The 26107-nt window shown below is 39.8% G+C and overlaps 1 protein-coding gene across 1 annotated transcript in view; it reads left to right on the top strand.

The window, feature by feature from the left end:
- Window positions 1-26107, top strand: part of FREM2 (FRAS1 related extracellular matrix 2) — a 204181-nt gene that overhangs the window by 58962 nt on the left and 119112 nt on the right. The window lies entirely within an intron of this gene.

Raw genomic sequence — 26107 nt, 5'->3', positions numbered from 1 at the left:
AAATATATATATATATATATATATTAAGGCTACCAAGTTATAAACAGGAATTTTTCCCTAAGAAAAAAATATTGTATCCCACAGAGCTACTGAATTACCACAAATTGAGAGCTCAATAAAATTTCCCAACATCCAAGGAAAATTGAAGGTAGTATCTCCTGGGGGTTATAACATAGACTCTACTCAAAGTGTGGTCCTCAAATATTCCATGGGATTTATTATCAAGGGGAAATGCATGTATGGGGTGGGGATAATTAGTGTTAGAGGTTTCCTAGGAATGTTCACAAGTCTGATTTCATTTTTACCTTACTAGGACTTCATTTATAATGGGATCCCTGACCCTAACCTTTTTAAAGAATTATTTTCATTCCCTTACTTGAGTTGAAGCAGCTGTCTTCATCAGTCATGGGAGGTAATTACCCACAGCAACATGTAGCTGGTCGCTGCTCTGGGCATTTTTGTTAAAATGTCAAAGTGGGAATTATTTCAACAAAATACCAGTGCAAAATCTTCCAGAACCTAAGTGTGCAAATATTGGGCTGAAGTCAATTATGCTTGTCTAGAAATAGAGGAGATACTGAGTTAAAGCAGAATTTTTTCTATAGCTCATTCAGTAAATATTTGACTAAGGAAAAATGTATATATATTAAGAAATTAGACATTATAAGTAATGAGATGAAAAATAATTTTTTTGCATTCATGAAATAAAATGGGGCAAAGTATCATGTTAGTTAAAATGGTAACAAACTATTTTCCTTTTCTGTCTACATTGTTCCTGGGGCTGGAGCAATAGCACAGCGGGTAGGGTATTTGCCTTGCATGCAGCTGACCCGGGTTCGATTCCTCTGTCCCTCTCGGAGGGGCTGGCAAGCTACCAAGAGCATTTCTCCCACACGACAGAGTCTGGCAAACTCCCCTTGGTGTATTTGATATGCCAAAAACAGTAACAAGTCTCACAATGGAGATATTACTGTTGCCCGCTCAAGCAAATCCATGTACAACGGGAGGACAGTGAGCTACATTGTTCTTGACAGCTTTCAACTATTCAGTTCTTACTCCCACTGATCAAGCCTGGATTTAGAGTTCTTACTCAGTGGAAGTGGTTTAAAGACTCGTGTGGTGGTCAGAGACCAATGCAACTGTAAGAGTCTTATAAAATATTCACTGGCACATTTACTAATGTGTATTTCTACTGCATTTCCTGAATTAAGATTTCCTATTTTATAGCATCTGAGCATCTTGGAAGTGGGAAATGGCATTAGATTTGGAGCAATTTTAAGGACTACTAAGGAATCATTACCAAGATGTGGATTTGACAAGGTTTGTCACAACAGACAGAGCTGTGAGACACCTGACTCTGTGTCTTTTTAGAAACCTTCTATGCACAGTTGGTCTTTTATCAATAATTACTTCATTTTTCACTTTCTCTTCTCTTCTAAATAAAATCCATTTATTTGCATTCCCAATTTCAAATGCTATCATTATTATTATTATTATTATTATTTTATTTTGCTCTTTTGGGTCACACCTGGCGATGCACAGGGGTTAGTCCTGGCTCTGCACTCAGGAATTACCCCTGGCGGTGCTCAGGGGACCATATGGGATGCTGGGAGTCGAACCCGGGTCAGCTGTGTGCAAAGCAAATGCCCTACCCCCTGTGCTATCACTCCAGCCCCAAATGCTATTATTTTTAAATTATTTTCTTCACTCCTTGTTTCCCACCCTGGGGCAAGGAGTTGGGGGTTAGGGGAGGATTATGCCACTTTCTTGTTAATAAAATTATACTTTTTGTTAACTTACTGGGATTTTTTTGTTTTGTTTTTTTTTTATTTTTGGTTTGGGTGCCACATCCAGTGGTGCTTAGGGCTTACTCATGGCTCTGTGCTCAGGGATCACATCTGGCAGGTTCAGCGGGATCATATGGGGTGCTAAGGCTTGCATTTCTGCCAGCTGTTTGCAAGGCAAGTGCCCTGCCCATTGAACTATCTCTTCAGTCCCTATACGATTATAGTTCTCATGAGACTTCCAAAGAATGTAGAAATACCTGTGTGTGATCTGTATGTAATCTTCTAACTATGAGAGTCATGCCTTATTTTTTTTATTGAGATGTGTTGGTTTACATACTATATATGTTTTAGTGGTGCAATTTGACACATCTTCAATATATATTTGCTCCACCACAACCATCACCCACCATCTCTAGCCATTTGGAAATTCACCTTCTTCAATCTCCCTGTACCTTTCCTTTCTCATAACCTTGTTTTTGGTCTTAGTGCAAGGACTTATTTCTATTGGTTAACTGTTGTACTCTTCTTTCCTAGCATAGTTCTTCAGTGAGTTTTGAGTAAGGATTGGAAATAGTATTGAGCTCATTCTCTTTCTTCTCCACTGGCAAGCGTTTAAACAATACAAAAATCATTATCAGGACAATGGTAATCTTATCAGTAGATTGTCAAAGTCAGAACTGCGTTTCCTGGGTTAACTTAGATGGGGATTGCAATCGCTATAACATTTTATGCGTACAAAAAATCAGCATACTTGGCAGATACCAATATGGAACACTGGTTAGAAGCAGCAAATAAGTAGAACAAATTTTTGATGAAATCAATGCCAATAATCCATGCACTGTCTCATCCTTCTTACTGATAGATATACCCCAGATATGCTGTCTCCTCTTCTCCAAATCCACACTTAAGATACAATTCAACAGTTAGGTAATACAAGGCATTTGCCTAGCATGTGTCTGACCAGGTTTGATCCCTGGCACCATACATGTCTTCCTGAGCAATGACAAGAGTGATCCCTGAATAAAGAGCCAGTAGTGAGATCTGAGTGTGCCTCTGCACTCCCACCCTCCAAGAAGGTAAAATAAAATTTGTTTCAGTCCATTTTATACTCTTTTATACTGATATGCTTGAGTCTGTTTTCCACCAAAGTTTTTTTAGTGTGAATAATTTTACCATTAAGCCATTTCCCCCTAATCAGTATGTGGTTAGACTTCTCCTGGGTGGTTTGCTCAGAGCTTGTGAAAGTCAGTTTATCTCATCATGTTAGACCCCAAACAGACTTCAAGAAAGTATTAGAAAGGAGGTAGAAAGGAAAGCATTAACAACATCAATGATAGCAAACAATGTTTAATAACAGGAGAAAGAAAAATCTATTTTACATGTACCCCAAAGCTCAAATGGCAAGTGGAAGCTCTTTTGTGAAATCACAGAAAATTTTGCACCCTCAGTGAGCCAAAAAATTGCTCTTTAAGACTTTTGTCCTTACCAATAGCAATATGTGTATATTTATTTATTTTTTGTTTGTGGGGCTTGGGGACATGCTCAGGGCTACTCCAGGGCTACTCTAAGATCTGTCTTTAGGGATCACTTCTGGCAGTATTCAGGGGGTAATACGTGGTGACAGAAACTTAAATTGGTGTCAAACACATATAAGGGAAGCACCTTAGCCTTTGTACCAACTTCTCAAACTGTATATTTATATTTTTATAACAAAACAATGGCAGGTAAAAATGCACAACATTAGTGGAATATCTTTGAAAAACCACACAAAACCAATTTTTCCTATTCCTCACAAAAATGAAGAGTTGGGTTGGGGTGGGGAAGATTAAATGAACAGAGTAAATACAAAGATGTTTTTGGATTTTAGGAGTGTCAGCTAAGAATATAAATATAAACATCTATGAAGTCAGAGGAAAAACATCTAATATATTCTGTTCTAGCTCTAGTTAACAGATTAGTGGCAAAACTTAGCTATTCTTTGAATGACTCCAACTTATTACTGAATTTAAAATAATCCTAAACGATTTTGTAGAAAAGAAGCCAGCTCTTTAATTAAAACGAGATGCCACCTTCTGCATCCAGATGATTAGGTGAATTTTTAGCATTACTTGCACCCACAGAGGCTGAGATGCAGTAGAAAATAATTACAGCCAGTGTTTATTTCATTTTATATCAACTAACATGTCATCAAAATTCACTGGATCATTAGAAATCAAACTGTGCATATTTGTATTAGGCCCTGTTTTTCTCTAAATAAAACTAATTTGCTGCCATTAGAATAGTTGTGATATTAGTTCATTGTCATTAAAGCAATTTGAATGAAAAGCCCAGTAATCCTCAAATATTAAGACAATGCCTACATGGAAAATAGAAATCTAAGGAACATATAGGTGCTATATGTAACCTGAATTACTAGGGTTTTAAATATCTTAAAACCAAGTTTTTTCTAATGTTTTAATTATTTTAAAGTCTTTTGAAGTATATGTGTAATGGTATTATTATATTAAAAACAATCTTTCTTCAGGCTATTAATTTTTTTTGGTGCATTTTTATAAAGAGCCAATCTGGGGCAAAACCCATCTTGAAACACCTAATTTAAATAAAAAGTGATTTGACTTTTCAAATACTTAATAAAGTAGTTCCAACTATTTCCTCATAGTCCATAAAAGTTTGAGGCATTTCCCCTAATATTTTATAATGTTGTATATTTTTCCTTCTGGCATGATAACTCATAAAAATTGAGAGTTGTTGTTGAACCCTCTCTCTGAAAACACCAGGCTCTCTTTCCTCTGTGGTTTCCTCATGTTTTTTCCCTTTTCTATTGAGCCAAGAGATCTAGGCTGGCACTGAAATCTAGTAACCGTTTACTGAAATCACTTCCTAGACTTCGAGAAGTTTCAGGCTTTCTTCTCCAGTAAATCATGAACACATAATGAATTCAGGAAAAGTGATGAGATCAGAGTTCAGGCATTATTCTGAGTGAGAGCAGGACTCTAGGCAGTCTTTTACCTGCCTGCCTTATTTCTCCTCTTCTTCCCTTCCTGGTTCTTCACTAACCTCTGTTTTGTCCCACTATTAAGTTCACATTCTCATCATGCATGTAATCTTTCCTATCTGGAGTTTCACTGTGGGAAGAATCTAGTCCTACTTGTCACTCTGTGATCCCTGTACCATAAAAATGGGTACTCTTATCTCAATAAGACAAGAGAAGTTTCTATTATTAGACCGGTAAGTATATATATTTTGGTTGAATTCATAGTTATTTTCATCTCTACTTAGCTGTCCTAACTGATCTTGAGATCTCATACACTAAGTAGAAACTAAATATAAACTCAATAACCAGGAATCTTTCCTTCAAATGAATCTACCAACATGATTTAGCTACTTTTATGGATCGACAACAAGTTCTTAGAGAAATCTGTATGCTGTGGAAACAACTGTGTCTTCATACAGTTCCCAGGGAAAGATTGCTAAAATTCTTTTGAGCGTTGAGAAGAAAGAATCTTAAGATTCTGATCCAGATTTTGCCATAACATTTTAAACATGTCCATAGTCATATTTATAGCGTCAGACCATGTTTGTAACCAAAACTTGCTCGCAGGATTGGCAGTGAAAAGATCTCAGGGCTGGCTGAAGGGGCAGAGAGGGGGGTGGTAGAAGATTAAGGGAATCAGTTCCCTGATAATATAGTTTATTCCTGGCCAACCAGATCAGAGTAGTATTCTAGAGTGGGTATCGATGATTGGAATATTCATGCTTAAAAATCCCACCCATAGCAGGGCTGGGGAGAGAGCTAAAAGCACCGGAGTTCATGTTTCATTCGTGGAAGGCCCAAATTTGATCCCTGGACCCTGTGGTACCTGAGCCCCTGAATACTGCTCAAAACAAAACAAACAAACCACCTCTCCAGTTCAGGGAGGAAGTTCAAAGTGTTATCCCTTGAGCCTGCTTTCCATGCTGAAAGTCCTGAGTTTGATTTCCAACACTTCATTGTCCCCTTGGAACAACTAGATGGTGCCCTGGTGACCCCTGAGCGGAAACAGACACAGGATGTGCACTAAACCACACTTCCAGGCATGGTCCCCAGACCCTTTCCACAGTACTCCACTCGTAGAAGGTTATTTGATATCAAAAAGCCATATTTTCATAGTATGAAACTGATACCCAAGGCTAGTAGACACAAGCGTCAGGAATATTGCCCCATAGTTGGAAGCCTGCCTCATGAGCTGAGGGAAAAGACAGCTGGAATAGAGAAGAGATCACTAAGTCAATGATGGTTGAAGGGATCGTTCAGGATGGGGGATATGTGCTGAAGGTAGATAAAGGATAAACGTGATAGTCTCTAGCATCTATATTGCATGTCCAAAAGTAGAGTATGGGAGAAATGGAGGTAGGGGGAGAATTGGAAAGGAGGATATATACTGGGGACATTGGTGGTGGAGAACGTGCACTGGTGGAGGGATGGGTATTTGATCATTGTATGACTGAAACTCAAACATAAAAGCTTTGTAATTGTATCTTATAATTATTCCATAAAAGTTTTTAAAAAATTAAAAAGCCATTATTTCTAATAAATCTTGAAAACATGCAGTTCATCCTGAATCACCTAATTTAAACAAGTTGTACTGCATCTGACTGTTCAGACAAAGGGATTCAGACAAACGAAGGTTAGGAAAAGAAGACTGGTGGATTGGAATTTTGGCAAGAGTGTTCATCTAAATGTCCAAAAGATTGGACTCCTCTGAAGAATAGGAGATACTACAGGAGCTGCCCAGACAAGAGCCACACTTTACCCATTTGGTAGCAGCCCTTGGAACTTTGGTGCAGCCAGTACAGATTTCCATGCAGCAGTCAGCCCTGGAGCCTTCTCAACTAGTCAATGAAAGCCTAACTCGACCTCAATTATGGGTCTGAGTATTGAGTATCATCTCCCGCCTAGCCTGACATTCTGTATTGAAAAATGGAGTGGCAAGAGAGTTTAAAGGAGAGAAAGAAGGTGCCTGTCAACATCTCATGTCATTTCTTATCAGAGCATTAGTATCTCACCAGAAACTTTGGAACTTTTCCTCTAAAAAACAAACATTCTGAGGGGCTGGAGCAATAGCACAGCGGGTAGGGCATTTGCCTTGCACGTGGCCAACCTGGGTTCGATTCCCAGCATCCCATATGGTCCCCTGAGCACCGCCAGGAGTAATTCCTGAGTGCATGAGTCAGTAGTGACCCCTGTGCATCACCGGGTGTAACCCCAAAAGAAAAAAATCATTCTGAGACTCTCTTATATACCTGAAAAAGGGTTTCCCGACAGCTCTTTAAAAGGTACACCTTCTATCTCTCTCTCTTTTTTTTTGTTTTGGTTTCTTTGCATTTTCTCATATAAATTTGTTTAGTTTTGATTCCTTGAGTTCTCAAAATATGTGAATTATATTAGAGAAATATAGGTCATATGTTTATGTATATATATACATATATATCCACTCGGTTGCCCCAGCACCTGGAATATATACTCATCTATGCATATATAAACCAATAGTCGCATGAATCATTTTTATTTGATTCTTCTATGAATAAAATGTATTTACAAGTGGAATTGGCCCAGATCAATTTCATTTGTAATGTGAATTCTTTCTTTTTTTTTTTTTAACCGAATCAACTATGAATTACTAAGTTACAAAGACATTTACAACTGAGTTTCAGGCCTATATAGTCCCAACATCAATCCCTTCACCAATGCCCACTACCGTCCACCAATAATATTCCGTTTCCCTCCCGATCCCCCCAACGCCCCCCCACCATTGTCCTAGTATTCCCTTCCCTAACTTACTCCCCATCCTTGCCTCAGTGCCAAGCTTCCTACTGGAGACCCGTTCTTGACTCGGAAAAGAATTTTTGCTTCCTTCTAAAACTAATGAGCTGTTGTATTTTTTCGCTATTCCCATGGGCAGCAGTTAATGATCAGGGTGAGGAAGAAGCTCAGACCAGAGAACAATGTGCTTTCAGATTGTTTTGTCTGTTTATCAGGCTTCCCATTTTTGTTGCAGTATTATCCTCTTTCCAAAACCCCAGCTTAGTCTGTTCTTCCCGTGCTGGTAGTTTTAATAGCTTCAGAAGCATTCTTCTTAGTAAGCCTTTAAATCCCTTATCAGAGTTGGGCAGATCATAAGGTTCAAATATCCAGCAGGAGTAAGATCCAACTGAAAACGGGAGACTGACATGGCTCATTGTATGTGGTTGGAGAGTTAAGCTGTATTTTTTTAGAACCAACCCAAATCCTAATCTTTGTCTCTTCTGACATCTGATCCCACTTTTGACTAATTAAAAAGCAGGGTGAGTGCACTATACTGCTAAGCTAAGCAAAGCATGTGTCTCAACAATAAATATGGTCTCTAGGGAACAGGTATAACAGTAATCGCTTGTGTTTACTTGAGCTTTATTTTTCTTGGCATCTATAAGCTCATACATTTACTTTGCCATTCAGGTTAGGAAATAGAAGTACCTTGAACCCAATTTTGTATAACTGATAGAAGTGGGGAATTCCGTAAATATATTGGGTAAGTTTTTTTGTTGTTGTTGTTGTTCTTTAAGGTTAGAAAGTGCAGTTCCAACTTTTGGAGTCAAATGTAGGTCAACAACTGAAAAGTACCTGCCTCTGAAGTGATACTATGCAAGAATCTGCTCATGTCTATGTTTCAGAGTTTATGCTCACAGTCAGCCTGTCCTCAAGTACATTTTGAGAAGTCTTGTCCAGTACTTATAAAATTGGGTTCCAAAGGGGCCAGAAAGATAGTATAGCAGGAAAGTCACTTGTCTTCTATGAAGATGACCTGGGTTCTATAGTCCCAGACATCACCAGGAGTGATTCCTGAGGGCAGAGCCAAACTTAATCCCAGTTCAAAAGAATCATTAAAACAATAATAATGTTGATCAACAGGAAAAATAAGTTAAACAAAAAGTGTGAATATGTGCAAGTGTGAATGTGTACGTGAAAGCACAAATACATATTTGAAAAGATGGCATTTCGGGGGCCAGAGAGATAGCACAGCAGGTAGGGCATTTGCCTTGCACGCGGCCAACCTGGGTTCTATCCCCGGCATCCCATATGGTCCCCCAAGCACCGCCAGGAGTGGTTTCTGAGTGCAGAGCCAGGAATAACCCCTGAGCATCTCTGGATATGACTCAAAAAGCAAAAAAAAAAATGGCATTTCTTTTAGTTACAAAGCTAGATAATTTGGAATCAGAGTGATATTACAGCAGGTAGGGCATTTGCTTTGCACATGGTCAACCCGAGTTCCATCCCTGGCATCCCATATGGTCTCCTGAGCATTGCCAGGAGTAATTCCTGAGTGTAAAGCCAGGATTAACCCCTGAGCATCACTAGGTGTGACCCAAAAATACAAAAACAAATTAAATTAAATAAAAATTTAAAAAATAAAATGGACGGGGAGATATATGTGGGGGCTCTCTCTACCTTTGGACAAGCCTTCATTCTCTCTTGAGCATGTTACTCTCTCTCACTTCCTCTCCCTCCTTTTCCTCCTTAAAAACCTCCAAATAAATTCTCCAAATGAAATTTGTTTAAAAAAAAATCTGGATAATTATACTCAGTGCCCAACTTTCCTTCCTGCTATGACCTTAAGAAGCCCTGCTACCTCATATCCTCAATTCTTAAGGTGTTCTGGTGAAACTTAATCTACTGAAAAATTCTAGAATGCACATCATTACCCACATATTTAATTTCATACTAAAATCTAAATCATGCATACAGTATCACTTTGACACAGTTTGGTGCATTTTGATCCTCAACCCCAACTTCCCAGGGGACAAGTCATAAATTTTACTGAAGAGGAAAACTACTGGCTCGACAATTTCCTGCAACAAGAGAATGAGCCCTTTGTTTTAGAAATTTTTCCATATTATAGCTATATATCCAAAGCACAGACTCAACAACACTGAAAACATAAGATCCAAGCGGCAACCACAGAACTTTCTAATGTATCTGTCAAGGTGGCAAGTGTGGGGCAAGGGAGATGGAATATGGGAATGTTGGTAGAGGGAAATTGACAATGATGGTGGGATTGTTCGTCGATTGCCTCGAACAGGCCCCAGTAACGTCTCCTTTGTCCTAGCCCTAAGATTTTAAAATGTGCCATATTCAAGGCTCTTTCAGGGTTAGGAGAATGAGACCCATCATTGTTACTGGTATTTGGACATTGGGTACGCCACGGGGAATTTGCCAGACTCTGCCGTGTGGGCAGGTTACATTTGGTAGCCTGCCAGGTTGTCCAAAGTAAGAATGAGACAATAAGATGTTGTGCGGCTGCGAATGAGGCCGCACACTTGCGGGAGCTGGGTTTTATAGTCTCTGGGTCTTGGTCGTTGATGGGATTACACGGCGCTGGGAGGCAGTTGGTGTGTGGGTGGGTTGGTGGGTGTGACCTCTGCCTACTGGAAGATGGAGGATCTGGGTGGAGGATGCTCAGCCCCGATCTGAGCAGGCTTGGAGATCTCAGCCCCAGGACCTGCATGCCTTTGTTCCTCTGCCGGTACCTTCACGCGTGTGGAGGTGGTCTCAGCATGGTTGTGGCTGATTCTGAAAGTCTTTGGCTGCTGGAGTTCTACTCAGGGTGGGGAGGGAAACTCAACCCACCCCCATCCAAGGGGCCCCAGCAAGGACAGCCAGGCACAGGGGCAGGAGACTGCGTTGCTCTCTTCCGGGAGCTGGGTTTTATAGTCTCTGGGTCTTGGCCGTTGATGGGATCACACGGCGCCAGGGGGCCAGTTGGTGGGTGTGACCCCTGCCTACTGGAAGATGGAGGATCTGGGTGGCGGATGCTCAGCTCCGATCTGAGCTGGTGGGATTGATGTCTAAATATTGTGTGACTGCTGTTGGTGGGAATGCCGACTGGTCCAGCCTTTTTGGAAAACAATATGAACATTCCTTCAAAAACTAGAAATTGAGCTTCCATATGACCCTGCAATACCACTTCTGGAAATATATCCCGAGGGTGCAAAAAAGCACAGTAGAAATGACATCTGCATCTATATGTTCATTGCAGCACTGTTCACAATAGCCAGAATCTGGAAACAACCCAAGAATAGACGATTAGTTAAAGAAACTTTGGTACATCTACACAATGAAATACTATGCAGCTGTTTGGAGAGATGAAGTCATGACATTTGCTTATAAGTGGATGGACATGCATCCATGAGAATCATGCTAAGTGAAATGAGTCAGAAAGAGAATGACAGATATAGAAGGACTGCACTCATTTGTGGAGTATAAAATAACATACTATGAGACTGACACCCAAGGGCAGTAGACACAATGACCAGGAATATTACCCCATAGTTGGAAGCCTGTCTCATGAGCTGGGAAAGAAGACAGCTGAAATAGAGAAGGGATCACTAAGACAGTGATGGTTGGAGGAATTGTTTGGGATGGGAGATGTGTGCTGAAAGTAGATAAAGGACCAAACGTGATAGACTCTCAGCATCTAAATTGCAAACCATAATGTCCAAAAGTAGAAAGAGTATGGGGAAATTGTCGGCAGGGGCAGTGTTGGAAAGGGGGGTATACTGGGGACATTGGTAGTGGAGAATGTGCACTGGTGGAGGAATGGGTGTTTGATCATTGTATGATTGAAACTCAAACATGAAAGCTTGTAACTGTATTTCATGGTGATTCAATAAAATAATAATAGTAATAATAATAAAGAAAATTAAAAGAAAAAATACTGTGTGCCTAAAACTCAACTATCAATAACTTTATAAGTCATGGTTCTTTATTTTTATTTTTGGCTTTTTGGGTCACACCTGGCGATGCACAGGGGTTACTTCTGGCTCTGCACTCAGGAATTATCCGTGGCGGTGCTCAGGGGACCATATGGGATGCTGGAAATCGAACCCGGGTTGGCCGTGTGCAAGGCAAATGCCCTACCCTCTGTGCTATTGCTCCAGCCTGGTCATGGTTCTTTAAATTGAAAAGGTTATTTTAAAAAAAGACTTTCCCACATTGATGGTGGATCTGAAATATAGAGCTTATTAATGTTAAAGAGGAGGTATTGCATTTCTCCAAATGTATTACCAATTCCTAGGAAAACATGGAATTAACGGCGGAAAGTCTGATGATATATTTATGTTATGCTATTGATATGTGACAAATTACTGGTTTTGGCATATCAAATATGCAACAGATAACTTGCCAGGCTCTGCTGTGTGGGCGGAATACTCTTGGCAGCTTGCCAGACTCTCCAAGAGGGATAGAGGCTTTTGGGGTGGCCTCTAATTGCCCTAGTAGGTGTTCCCATGGTTCAAAACATATTTGAATCCTATCAAATAACAGACGCCATTGGGCTACACTAGCACATGACAGGGACTAATTGAGACGTTACTGGTGCCCGCTCGAGCAAATAGATGATTAACGGGAAGTCAAGTGATCAAGTAATCAAGTGATGTGACCAATATATTAAGTTAGGCCAGAGTTTCTCAACAGTAAGCACTGTGGACACTGTGGTTGGAAAGAGGACAGTATTCTTTGTCTTGTCCTGTGTCTTATCCCTCTGGCTTCTACTACTAGACACTGGTAATACTCATCTCCTCACTTCTATTGTGACCTCCAAAGATGTCTCTTAGTATTACTAATTGCCCCCATGAAAACAAAATTCCAGTCCTACACACAAACTTACTGAGAACTGGAGATGTGAAGTCCATGCTTTTGTTTTCTGCTTATACTTTTTGAAATGTTTTTGCGACTCATAAACTCTCTGTGGTAATCATTGCCTCAAATACTCAGAATAGTCCTAAAATGCCAGCAGTATTATATATTAACCAAATGAAGGAAAACCTGGTTTATCTTGTACCAAATGGGAATATTATCACACTGATGCTCATTTTTTAATTCAGAGAGAGAGAGAGAGAGAGAGAGAGAGAGAGAGAGAGAGAGATGGAGGGGGAAGGGACAGACTGAGAACTTCCACCTGTGGTGAACATCTGGAAGTTTACCAAACAGACCTTTCAATCCAAAATTCTTTGAAGATAACTAGTCATTCTTTTTTTAATCATTTAAAATAAATAAACTTCTACAGTACCTTCCTTGGCAGTTCTTTTCCCCTCTTTTGAGACTCTGATTTTATTTCCTTTAGATATAAACCAAGAAGTGTATCTGATTTGGTGGGGGGTGGAGTGGGGATGGCTTGGGACTTGAGATTGCCTGGGTGCCCCAAGGTATAACATTTTGTTAAGGACTATCAGTGTTGCTAAAGGGCCTGAGATATAGTACAGGGGTAGGAGTTTGCCTTGCATTCAGTCAACTTGGATTTGATCCAGGACACCACATAATTGTCCAGGCACCTCTGGAAGCAACCTCTGAGCTCAGAGCCAGAAGTAGTAGACCCCAGGTCTGAGCAAAAATCTCTCCCCAAAAGAAAAAATGACATAATACCTTATCATTATTACTAATAATGGCTTCTGATTATGAAAACATGTTCCTTAGTAATTTTTTTGTTTATAAAAATATGATTCCCCAGGCACTGAATGTTCATCATTTTGCCTTGCATTTTATATTGCAATGAATCAGCAACCTTTGGTTTACCCTCCTTACTAGAACCCAAGTCTTTCAGAATTGACTGTGAATCGTCTTTCTACTCCATCGCTTTCTGCTTTACACAAGGCTCTGTTCAAACCGAGTGCTGTGTGTTGTCTGAACTCTAAAATTACTTCCCTACAAGACTGGTGTTCTAAGACTCTGCCTTCTTGGCTTTGTGTTTATTGAGTGGTTTTTCCCTTATTGAGTGTAAAAGAATGGCTTTCGTGGTAAAATTACCACGGAAGCCTGTAGTTGGAGCTCAGGCATAATTTTAAGGGATCAGAGCAGTCGTGAATAATGCATGTGTTAAAATACAAGCTAGCTTTGTAAATCTAACTGAAAATAAATGAAAAGAAAATGTGAAAGGCAAATGCACTATTGCCAGAAGTCTGCTCTCTCTCCACACCCACCAGTTCCTTTTTGCCTCCTTCCTCTCTCTTTCCTTTCTTGACTGACATCAATGTTGGACTTATTTAGTTTGTCACTGGGGCTGTAGTCAGGTCATTGGGTGTGATCTCATGCATTTCTTTGTAATTTCAAGTCTAGAAGTCTAAAACTTCCAAATCTTAGCTTTGCTGCTGAGCACAGACACACCTATGAATGCAGTTACCAACTCAGATTTCAAGACTGCCATGACGACAGACTAATCTAACACAAACTGATGAATTCTAACAGGACCTGCAGAGAATGCTCTTGTCGATGTAACATTCTAGCATTTTCTATCAAAATTCATTCACGCTATTTCCATTCACAGAATGGCTTTTGCACTGCCACCTCACCTGAATCCCTCCATCCCAGACAGACACCACATTGAAATTTTAATAATAATAGAAACAAGTGACTTTTAAAGGTTTCTTTTGGTAACAGTCAGATGAAGGGACTTCTGGGTGTGTTTTTTCTCCTCTTTGATACCTTTGTCTTACTGTGGATAGAACACAGTTTCAAAAGCTAATCCGAAGTAGAGCTTGAACTGTAATCCTGGTTAATTGTAGTGGCTGTGCCTTATGGTAATGTGTGTAGTGCTGGTATACAAATAGGAATTAGAAAACCACCCCTGTTCACTAGGAATTAACTAAAGGGTGCTCGCCAGTGGCTGGGAGTGAAGCAAAGACTCATTCTTTCCTTCCTTTGCAGTCTCCTTGGGGTGGGGGGAGATGTCTGGCGCCACAAAAGGAATTAGGCTCTGGTTGGAACAGAGACCCACAGGCTATTAAGTTTATTTTCAGAATGTGTTGCCAGAGATCTCATAAATTTCTACGTAGCCCCCGGCAGTGCACATATGATGTCTTGCTGCACCAGGTGTTTTGTTTGGTGTTTTTTCCTTTCCCAAAGGCAGTGGAGGGCGCAGACACTCTTGACAAATTTAACTTGCCATCTGATAGAGCCATGATTGTTTCTAAGAAAGGAGCTGGTCTCTGATTCTTTAATGTGGGGAAACATGGTAGACAGTTCCTTCTAGCTACTTCAAAGAGAAAGCATTAAGCCTCCCAACAAAATCTGCTAAATATGTTTTATAATTCTTTTTACGTTTCAAACACCCAATTTTCATGATCGCATATTTAAGAACACTGAACAGCCTTTGAGGTCAAAGCTTGTGAGCTGGAAAGGCCACTGGGCTGGATTTGTCTTTATCTTCTGCAAAGGGCTGCATTGTCATCTTCTAATCATGATCTTTCTGGATCTTGGGGCAGTGAGGAGAGGTGGGATCTGAAGTTAATTCTGTTCTCAAATACCAACATATGATTAGAAATGCAGTTTCACGGGCTCATTTTCAGAAATCCATCCTTAGTCACTCATGTTACAGCAGCAAGATGACGAAGTTTGCTTTTAACTCAGCCCGCATGTGATCACCACGACGTGTGCATGCTGGAAAAAAAAAGACATCGCCTTGCAATTATGTTTGCTTTGTCCTTTGTCCTCTGTAGATGTACACCTGAATTCTTTATCCTGGGTGTGCATTCCAGTGGGAAAGCATTCATTCCATTGAGTTGAAACTTCTAATTAAGAAAGCACAGTTTTACACAATTAAATCAGGTTTGATTAAGGAAATACTTTTAAGCCCTAGGTTAGAGATTATAAACTCCTGGTTCTCTCCTTTTTGTTCTAGAGGCTGAAAATAAGCACATTCCTTTCTGTTTTTTTTTTTTTTCTTCTTCTTTCCTCCCCCACCCCTTAGCAGGCTGGGGGAAAAAAAGACACAAGGTTGATGGGAGGAGAGGGCCAGGCCCAGAGAAATGGGGAGAGATTTTGCAAGCTCAAGCTTGCTGCCCTGACCAGCAATGGCCGGAAGGATGGATCGCTTAGCCTGGAAGGAGTTTTCCATCCCAGCTCCCCCTCCCTTTTAACTATGGCCTCAAAGTCATTCATAAAATAAAGGGACTTATCTTGTGTATTTCTTCTGATTCAGCATTAAATATATGGAAACTAATCTTTTATTCTTATAGCCTCTCTATAGATTAACAAGGAGAGTTTGCCAATGGTGCAGGAATGGGAACTGGAGACTTTGCTTTTGCTTCTCTTCACTAGGAGTAATATGCAAATGATATTAAAACAAATGAAATTGAGAGCATATCACCTATAAATAGGATATTAACCTTAATCAAGCCATCTGGTGGCTCAGAGGAAGCATAAAAGACTGGCAGACTGGAGTTTTGTCCCTGATCTATCACATACCTTCTTGTATGAATTTAAGGCAAGTACTCATTTAACCTCAGTCTCCTCTGTCTCATCCGAAGAATGTGGATGTGTCTAATTTGTGGGGCACATATTATCAAATCACACTGAGCATGCCCCCTGTGCCCAGCCCTCTACTCTAAAACTTTTCAGGGTCCCATGGCTGAGCTGACTTTCAGATGCACTCCAATGACTTTATATCTGCATTCCAATGAGCTCCTTTTGCCTCTGACTATTGTATTCCATGATTGGTCATTTTCTGTTTTGTGCCAGTTCTGATTGATTAGAGACTGTGATTCTGCCAAAGAATAAGCTTTCTCTTCAGTACACTCAATTCCGCACCTCTCAGAATTCTAGTCTCTATGTCCAGCTCCTCCAGGGACATGAGTTAGTGGACTCAAGTGTTCCCAGGGGGTAAACACCAGAACTGTTTTACCACACCGTTGTATTTTGTTTCCTTTTGCATAGAAGGAAAAAGAATGATCAACGGAGTATGGATGAAACCTGTTTTGAAATAGAGATTAATGGTACATCCCTTTACATGCCCACTTGTTTGGGTTCTTCTTTTTTGGGGACCCCACTATTCATTCAGAAACTTATTATAAGAGAGATAAGGAGGACCCCTACACTCTAAATCCTCATGATGCCTGAAGTTAAAGACTTTGTACAGCGTCTCCATTATTCAACAACTATGACATGCCCATTTCTATTACCATGAGTTTTCTCTCTAATGCTCCACTGAGCCTAAGAAACTCAGCATCCATGAGATCTGTTTTCTCTCCAGCTCTCTGTATAAGTAAAGGTAGATGTGAATCTCAAGTGTGGGCTGTCCTTCAACTGAAATTATGGAACAAATGATCCTAAATTTCTCTAGAAAAATTAGGAGATATACCACATCAGAATCCATCTCATATACTATTTTCATTATCCTATGAATTTTCCTTACATATAAATAAATAAATAAATATGTTTTGATTTGGTTTGGTTTTGGTTTGGGGACCACACCTGGTGGTGCTCAGAAGTTATTCCTAGCTCTGAATTTAGGAATTTCTCCTGGCAAGTATGATGTACCATATGGGATAGTGGAGATTCAAGCCTGTTCAACTACATGCAAGGTAAACACCCTACCCATTATACTATCACTCCAGTTCTAGCTCTTTGTACATTCTTAAACTTTGACAGATACAGCCACATCCATGTCTGAATCCCAGTGCTGCCAGACGAGGGGACAGATGTGAGTGGGAATACTGGATTGCCCATTTGAGACTCCAGGAAGGCTCCGTTCCTGGTCGTGCTCCTGGGATGTATGCCAGGGAAAGAGCTGATGAGAGGGAGATAGAGCGTGTGACGTCTTCTTCACTGCCTCTGCTTCATTTTGTCTTGTTCTAAAAGATGAACTCACTGTGACTTGTACTGAACAAATGCAATTAATTCTTGTTTTCCATCTCCATTTTTACAGTTATGTTCCACAAAATTCACTGTGGGTTTTGAAAGATTATTCCTAGGGAAATGACAGTTCCTTGCAACCTGTCACCACATTCTATTAACCACACTGTACATAATTTTGTTTTATGTGTGTTTGTATTTAGAAACATCTATTTGTGCTATATGCTATTGATTCATTAACAGTGATCTCGTGGCTGGCAGCACTCTAACATATCTGAATGAGCTTATTAAAATATGAATTTTATTTATTAAGACATGTCACAGTATTCTTGTGCTTATGAACACTGAATATTTTAACACTGTGATTAGAGGAGAAATTAATGAGTGAGATCACCAACAAAATTATGATTTTATATTTCACAGTAATGTGGAAAATATAGCCCTAAATAAGCTATGTAAAGGACACTTGTTCACAGTATGAATTGAAATGGAGACAGAGAATGATGCAAACAATTCAAAATGGTTCTTCGAATGTCTATCATTGATCATGGAAGTACTGTGTGCACTGATTTTGAAGCGGCAAATAAAATTTAGCAAGTAGACATGTTTGCGAATGTGGAAGTTGAGAATAATTAAAGTTGACTCTGCATCAACTTCTGGTAGTGTACATGAATAGAAATGTCACAAAAAAAAAAAGAAAAGAAATGTCGCTCTTTGGTAACATGGCATAGAACCAAGCCACGCACAAATATGCAGAACCCTATAATATCCCTTAAGGGAAAAAAACTGTATGTATGGCAAGTGATAATAATAGCATTTAAAAGTGAACAAGAACATATGTGTCAGCTCTATCTCCATCTCCACATCATTATCTTTAGAGCCTATAGAAAATAAAAAGGTAGTATACGAACTAATCCAAAGTTAAAGTCAATTCCATGTAGTTCATGTGAAAATTGTAAAGAGGTCTAAATTCCATTGATGTTTGATTATGAAGCATATGCTTAAACTGCTTTTCCTGAGAGTAATCCCAAAGTCCACCACCTGAGTGGGTGGGTACAACAGAGATCGGTACTTGGTGTTAATTTCTCTTCAACTCTTGGTCTCAGGCATGCTACTTTTCTTGCTCTGCAGAGGACCTTGTTTTGTGCTCTTTTTCAGAAAGTGCCTGACATGGAAATGGGTTGCATATACAATAGAGAAAATTATATATATATATATATTTGTTAACTATCAAAAGTTGTATAAATAGGCGCATATGCTGCCCAAGCTTGTGTGCTGCTTGCACCCGCGTGGCCGAGCACATGCGGTGCCTGAGCACATGTTTCGCCTGCATCCCACCTCTTAAGATGTATATTTTCATGCTTTCATGCTGGGGTGTGTATAGGGGCTCTTTCTGCCTTTGGAGAAACCCGTGTTCTCTCTTGAGCACGTCACTGTGTCTCTCTTACTCTCCATTCTCTCCCACTTTCTCTTCCTCCTTCCCTACAAAGCCCTCCAAATACAATCTGTTTTATTTTTTTTTAAAGTTGCATAAACAGCAGTTTTTAAAGACCTTACTATTGAACTGAAATACTTGGGATTATTATATAGTCTACAAAATTTTGCATCCATTGATAGGAGCTAGACCAATAGCAGGTTAGCTGTTTGCCTTGCACACAGCAAATCTGGGTTCAATCTCTAACACTATATATGACCCCTCCATAACAGAGTGATCTCTGAGCACAGAGCCAGAAGTAAGCTCTGAATACAGCTGATGTGACCACCCTTCCAATAAAAAAAACAAAAATTGACAATTTATCTGGACATGTCTGCCAGTTTCTTAAGATTTTATTGGTTGTACAAAGTTCATACTAGACTCATTTCTGGTGTCTGAGTGATGACAGGGTCGAGACCTATCAGACCCCGCTTCCAAGCATGCTGGGGGCATCTTGACCCCAGTCTTGGGCTTTAAAACCACTACATAGAAAAAGTAGAAAATATTTAGCAAACATTATGAACTCCTACCAAATTGGACTCTTTGATATTACTTTTTACCTGATTTCTTATCTATGTACTTATGCTAAATCTTCCAGAAATGCCTTCCTCCCTTTCTCTGAACGTCCAAATACCACACGATACTTAAGGTCCCATTTAAACACTATCTCTTCCATGAATTTGCCTTTGATCAGCTCAAGTTTAAGTAATCCCCTCACTTTGGGCAGCTCCCACAGCTCATGACCAGTGCCACTCTCCTCGCACTTGTGAATCTCTACTTTCTAAGCATAATCTCTGTACTTGGTGTCCATCACTTGGAGGTCAGTGTCAGCTCTTGGAGGAGGTTCAAGAGCCAAGCTGGCGCAGGCTTTGCAGCCAGCTTTCAATGTCTATCGAAAGAGAACAGGATACTGGAAACGCTCAGAGACTCTCCTCTGAAAAGTTTCTAAAGCAAAGTCAAGTCTAGAAAATCATCTTAGCACAGAACTGTCAATAAAATGTAAATTACTTGTTTTTAAATTTAATTTTGAAGTAAAGTCCATTTTTTTTTTGCTTTTTTGGATCACACCCAGCAATGCTCAGGAGTTACTCCTGGCTCATGCACTCAGGAATTACTCTTGGCAGTGCTTGGGGGACCATGTGGGAGGCCGGGAATCGAACCTGAGTTGGCCGCATGCAAGGCAAGTGCCCTACCCACTGTACTATCACTCCGGTCCCCTCAAATTTGATGACTTTATTACTTGGTGGTAGTTGTGTGGCTGTTGATTGCTGTCTTTGCCTCTGGTAGATTAAGACTGCTTACGAAGAAAATCATTGGGTTTTCCCAGGAAATTTAGGTAATATTTCCATCTTAATTTTTTAAATCTAATTTAGTATAAATTAGATTTATTTATAAATGTAATAATTTATAAATATCGGCTGGAGTGATAGCACAGCGGTAGGGCGTTTGCCTTGCACGCAGTCAACATGGCCAACCTGAGTTCGATTCCTCCGCCCCTCTCAGAGAGCCCGGCAAGCTACTGAGAGTATCTCGCCCACACGGCAGAGCCTGGCAAGCTCCCCGTGACGTATTCGATATGCCAGGCACAGTAACAGCAAAGTCTCCAATGGAGACGTTACTGGGCCCGCTAGAGCAAATCGATGATCAACGGGAGGGCCTTTACCTTTACCTTTACCTTTAATTTAGTATAAAGTCTATGTTTGATTTACTTCCTTTTTATTGTTATGAGAACATGCCAAGTGATTTCAGGATCTAACCCAGGGCCTTATACATGCATGTGCTCTGCCAACTAATGTACATCCCAGCTATATTGATGCAAAAGATGACATCTAACTTTCTTAAAAAGTTGAATATTTAATTTACTGTTTGGCTTTGAGGCTTCACTTTATTCAGGGTAACTGAAATTTAGCAAGATGAAAAATATTAGCAATTTGTTGGTCAATCGATACAAACTCTTCTCTAAGAAAAAAACGAATGTTTCCATAGTGAAACAGGCACCCAGAAATTATCCTTTCACAAGCACAGGTTAAGAAAGTGTCAACACTGATTTCAGACTGAAGCAATTGGTTTTGTTTTTGGAGAAATTCCAGTGTTCATAGGGAGTGCTAATTGAAGGCTCTGATTCTTTGTTATTCTGGGGGGGGGGGGGGGAACTTTTGTGTTTCTATTGAAAAAAAAATGAGGAGACTAAAGACCAGCTGAAAAAGTTCAAAAAAGCTCTTTTCATGTCAATGTTAATGACTTTATAGTCAGGATTGTGACTTTCAGCTGTCAGGCACCTGTTACAGGGATTTATGATATAAATTTGTTTCTAGAAAGACACTGAGACAACTTCTCATGCTATTTATCCTAGAGGATAGAAGCTATTTTAGAAAGTAAAGACACACTGAAGTTCAATTGGCAGTTTTTTAAGTTACTTTAATTTCATGTAAAATTTCAACATTGTACATATATATGTATATCTGTATATATTGCTATCAAGAAATGGAGGCATTTATTGTTTCCATATGTTGAAGTTTTAGAGCATTTCTATTCCAAAATAGCATGCAGTTATACAAGGTCAGTTTTAATAGCCAAGTTACAATAAACTAATATAAACCATAATTTCTCAGATCTGTACATCACTCCTGCATATGCAGAAGACCTCACAAATTTTGCGGTGCAATAGAATTCATACTCGTATAAGTCAGAAGTTTGGTGATATTTAATTGTATTCAGAGTTAGAGTTTGTGCAAGTATTTCCATAGTCTCACCAAAACATCTCCTTAAAACTTTTAGAAGGAATGTAAGTAATTTTCCAGGAACCTTCTAACAAAGCACCATCTCACAAAGCCAGGTTTCTTGGTATTGTTTCTGATTTTCATTTCAAATAAAAATTAAAGTGGTGGACATACAACATCCGGACAAACCTGTTAAGCTCGTCACTAGAAGAAACCCCTGATTGAATGAGTAACCTGGCACCTTCATCCTTTCAGAATGTAAGCACCAACCAGAAAATAGCTTTGACAGATTTGCATGTAGAAAGGAACTTAGCTCTCTTTAAAACGGTTCATCCAGTTTTATAATAAACTTGCCTAGATTGCGAAAGCATCACCAGAGCTTCCGGGCCTTTTCCTTTAACACAAATCCCAGGAATTCAAACACCAGAAGTTTTCACATAGAATAAACGATAGTAAGTAAGATGCTGGAGAAAGGGTGCTGTTACAAACAATACCTTTTTCAAACGTTTCAGTAAGCAATGGTCTTATATTTACACAGTACCTTTATGTTCCCCAATAAAGGAAACACTACTGATTCTCTTCAACCAAGATTTTTGATAATGTGCTTCCTGTGAATTTTCTAATTCATTTCTATTATAGATTCTATATTCATTATCTATTTATTTGGTAGATATTTTTTCTACCAGCATCTAAAATCAATGCCCTGTTTTCCTGTATCTTGTGCTACAAGAAAGAAGACAAAAAGTGAGCAAACACAAAAAATTATACATATTATTGACATAAAATAGGAGATTGTGGAAAGCATTCTGGAGAGAAATGAATCAGAATAAAGAGATGAGAGAATACTGGTGTTTAAATTGGGTCTCACTGTTTTATACAAAGTGTCAAGAAAAGGCCTCACTAGTTAACCCCAATGCATATATTATTTAGAGGAGTTATTTCTTTATGGAATATTTCATTAAAAAACCATATCTTTATTTTTTTAATTTTTATTAGTGAAACACCATGAGATACAGTTGTAGACTTACAAGTTTTTGTGCTTGGGTTTCAGTTATACAATGACCGAGTACCCATCCCTCCACCAGTGCCCATTCTCCACCACCGATGATCCCAGTATCCCTCCCACCCTCCTTTTCCCCTCATCCCACCCTGCCTCTGTGGCAGAGCATTCCCTTTTGTTCTCTCTCTCTCTCTTTTTGGGTGCTGTGAAAAAAAAACCCATATCTTTAAATTAGCTAAAAATGGTCAAAACTTAGAAAAATAGAGAAACTCTTTGTTTAGTGTTCTCTTATTCTTGGAGATGGGGAAAGAAATAGTCAGGACTAATGTATAGACCATAAAATACAATTTTCTAACCACAAAAGCAAGTGACTGGATTTAAGGTTATTAATGGTAAGTCAAATAAAACTACAGTATGTGCTTTGTTCGCATATGCTGAAAAACATTTTTTTAAATGAAGAAAACAAAAATCTCAACAGTTGTTTATAAGAAAGAATTATACTTATTCCATAGATTTCTTGCTTCAGGGTGTATGTCAAAAGTCTCCATTATGCCAGGCCCTCTTTTGGACTTGGAGACTGAGAGCATGAATTTTCCCATGAATTTTCTTTCCTGGGGAGCTCAGACAGCTAGTAGTAGACATGTATATGTACGATGATAAAAAGTGAGTGTTACTTTGATTAGAGATATATGATACACACTGCCTGCTAATTCTGGCATCTTGAACTGTAGGCAGACGTGCTTGACCTAAACAGGACCTATTCCTAGGAACATAAAAGTTAAGAATATTCTGGGCAGGAAATATGGCAGAACTAAAGCACCCATCCTATTCAGAAAACAAAGAGAGGTAGGATGACAATGGATGTTTTACTGCAAGAAGTCATGGGATGCAAAGCCGTGGGTGTTAGGATGGACAGGGCATGGCATAAAATAACATGACAAGGGGCTTGCCATAAAATCTGGGTCTTTCTGGAACCACAATACGAATGAGAAAATGTGGCATAGTTCTTTTATGTTATAGTTGACTATTTCTATGTCATATTTTCTTTCCTATTGTTTTGGTCTATTCAACAAATTGATACAGGCTAACTCCATGCTTTCTTTCCTATTCCTTTAGAGAAGAAATGTTCCAAACAGTGGAACATAAACACAATAAAGAAGAAGATTTTTAATCAACAGTAAGACCAAGTGTTGGGGGCTGGATAAAAAACCAAATGGCCTGTCTCCATCTCTGACAGAAAATGGTACCATTAGTAAATTAATCCAATTCAACAGCATGAGAGGATGGCCTTAAAGTTAAAAGTATAGACCTATACAAAGCCATCAAGAAGTGAATAGCTGTAGCATTACAAAGAGATGAGAGGGGTACTTCCCTGCAGGATGTGGGAAGGAGGGGGGGGGGGGAGATGGAGAGATCAGAGTTTCTAGGGAATGTGTGCAAAAGATCCATGGGGGGTCATCATCATTTTACCCAAGAGGACAGTGGTAACAATAGGAGAGAATATAGCAACTGCAAAAGGCTGACTAGGCTGGACCACAAATGAGCAGATCATTGGAGTAAGACAGGTTAGGTCAGGGTGCAGCTGGAAATGTGAAAGGATGGCTGGACTTCATGGGCGCAAAACTGTAGAAAAGGAGAACTGAGCACAAGGGAACTGCAGGCACTCGGGATCGGTAGAGGGTGTGCAGGGCAGATTTGAGCCTGGGCGCTGCAAAAAGGGAGTGAGCTGATGCTTGGTGAATAAAGCTTCCTAGCTATCCCTTTCATCTCTTTGTACACTGTGAACTACGTGTACTTGGAGGTTGTCCTGTATGTCGCTCACCAGCCAGAGCCTTTCATTTGTGTCAGCTTCCACTGATGCTTCAGATGAAAAAGCTCAGGTCAGGGGCTGTAGCGATAGATACTACAGCGGGCAGGGTGTTTTTGCCTTGCATGCAGCCGACCCAGGTTAGATTCCCAGCATCCCATATGGTCCCCTGAGCCTGGCAGGAGAAATTTCTGAGTGCAGAGCCAAAAGTAACCCTTGTGCATCACAGGGTGTGATCCAAAAAGGAAAAAGAAAGAAAGGAAGGAAGGAAGGAAGGAAGGAAGGAAGGAAGGAAGGAAGGAAGGGAGGGAAGGAGGGAAGGAGGGAGGGAGGGAGGGGAAGGGGAAGGGGAAGGGGAAGGGGAAGGGGAAGGGGAAGGGGAAGGGGAAGGGGAAGAGGAAGGGAAGGGAAGGGAAGGGAAGGGAAGGGAAGGGAAGGGAAGGGAAGGGAAGGGAAGGGAAGGGAAGGGAAGGGAAGGGAAGGGAAGGGAAGGGAAGGGAAAAGAAAAAGTGCAGGTCAGGTGAGACAACAGAGAGGAAGGAACATGAACATTGGAATGGAGAACTGAGGAGCCCATGGCCAGTGGCATCTTCTGTCCAGAACAGCACCCAGAGCCCAGGAGATGCAGGACTTAAGTTTATAATGACGGTAGTCTGTGTACATTCATACTTTGAAAACTAAAAAATATTTTAAGGTCCACAACACCATCATATAAAACAACAAGCAGCTTTCATTTTAATGCCTTGTCTGATACTGATAATTTCACAGACTTGCTTCTATTTTTAAGATTTTAACTATTTCTATGAAATGTCTGACTATTTAATGATAGGCTAATATTTTTTAATTTGTCGTACTATAATAAAATTGTCTTGTTTTCCATTTGGGAAATATTGTAGAAAGTCTTGCAAAGAATGCTTCTTTGCATTTTAATTTTTATTTCTCCCACAAAAGGACTTGCAGGATCCAACGGTAAGAATGCCTTTATGAGAGGGGGATGAGTTGGGATGGCAAAGAGATACCACAGGGGTTATCTGTGCACGTTCCCTGTATGGAGCTAGCCCTGGTTTAATGACTTGCACTGCTTGTGGTCCTCCAAACACTACTAGGAGTCATCCCTGGGCACAGAGTCAGAACTAACCCTGGTGTGACCCACTTGTCCCTTCTAAATAAAGAACAGTTTTCTTTGGCTCTTGCACACATTGCCATGTGACTGTCAGAAATAAATACATAGAAACCCAACTTGTGATCCTTTTTAATTCAACCGCAAACACGAAATTAATATTCTTCATACACGCCAGTTGAAAACTCCCAGACACTGAAGTTTTATTTAGCTCTTAATTTCTAGCCAAGGTGAACATTTTTTTTTTCTTGTCTTGCTCATTCCAGTGATTTACCTTGTGCAGATATTTGCCGTCGGACTACTGAAGTCATTTTTATTTTCCTGTCTCTGCTTCTCTAGAGCAGAGCTCTCTGTGAACTCCAAAGAGAAGAAATTGAATTTAAAATGTGCCTCGAGCTCTGTTTACTACTTGGGCTTTAACAGAGTCAAAGCCCACCCCCCTCCCCCACCCCAAGACTTAAAAGAAATTACTAATGCTTTTGTTTATAAACCTCACCTTACTCCAAAATAATTGGTCTAGATCAAAAGAAGCTAAGGGATGCATGCAGACTGATCAGCT

The sequence above is a fragment of the Sorex fumeus genome, unplaced genomic scaffold, assembly GCF_029834395.1.
Source record: "Sorex fumeus unplaced genomic scaffold, SorFum_2.1 ptg000061l, whole genome shotgun sequence".
Lineage (NCBI taxonomy): Eukaryota > Metazoa > Chordata > Mammalia > Eulipotyphla > Soricidae > Sorex > Sorex fumeus.
The sequence above is the reverse complement of the archived record's forward strand: the minus strand, read 5'-3'. Positions and strand labels throughout refer to the sequence as shown.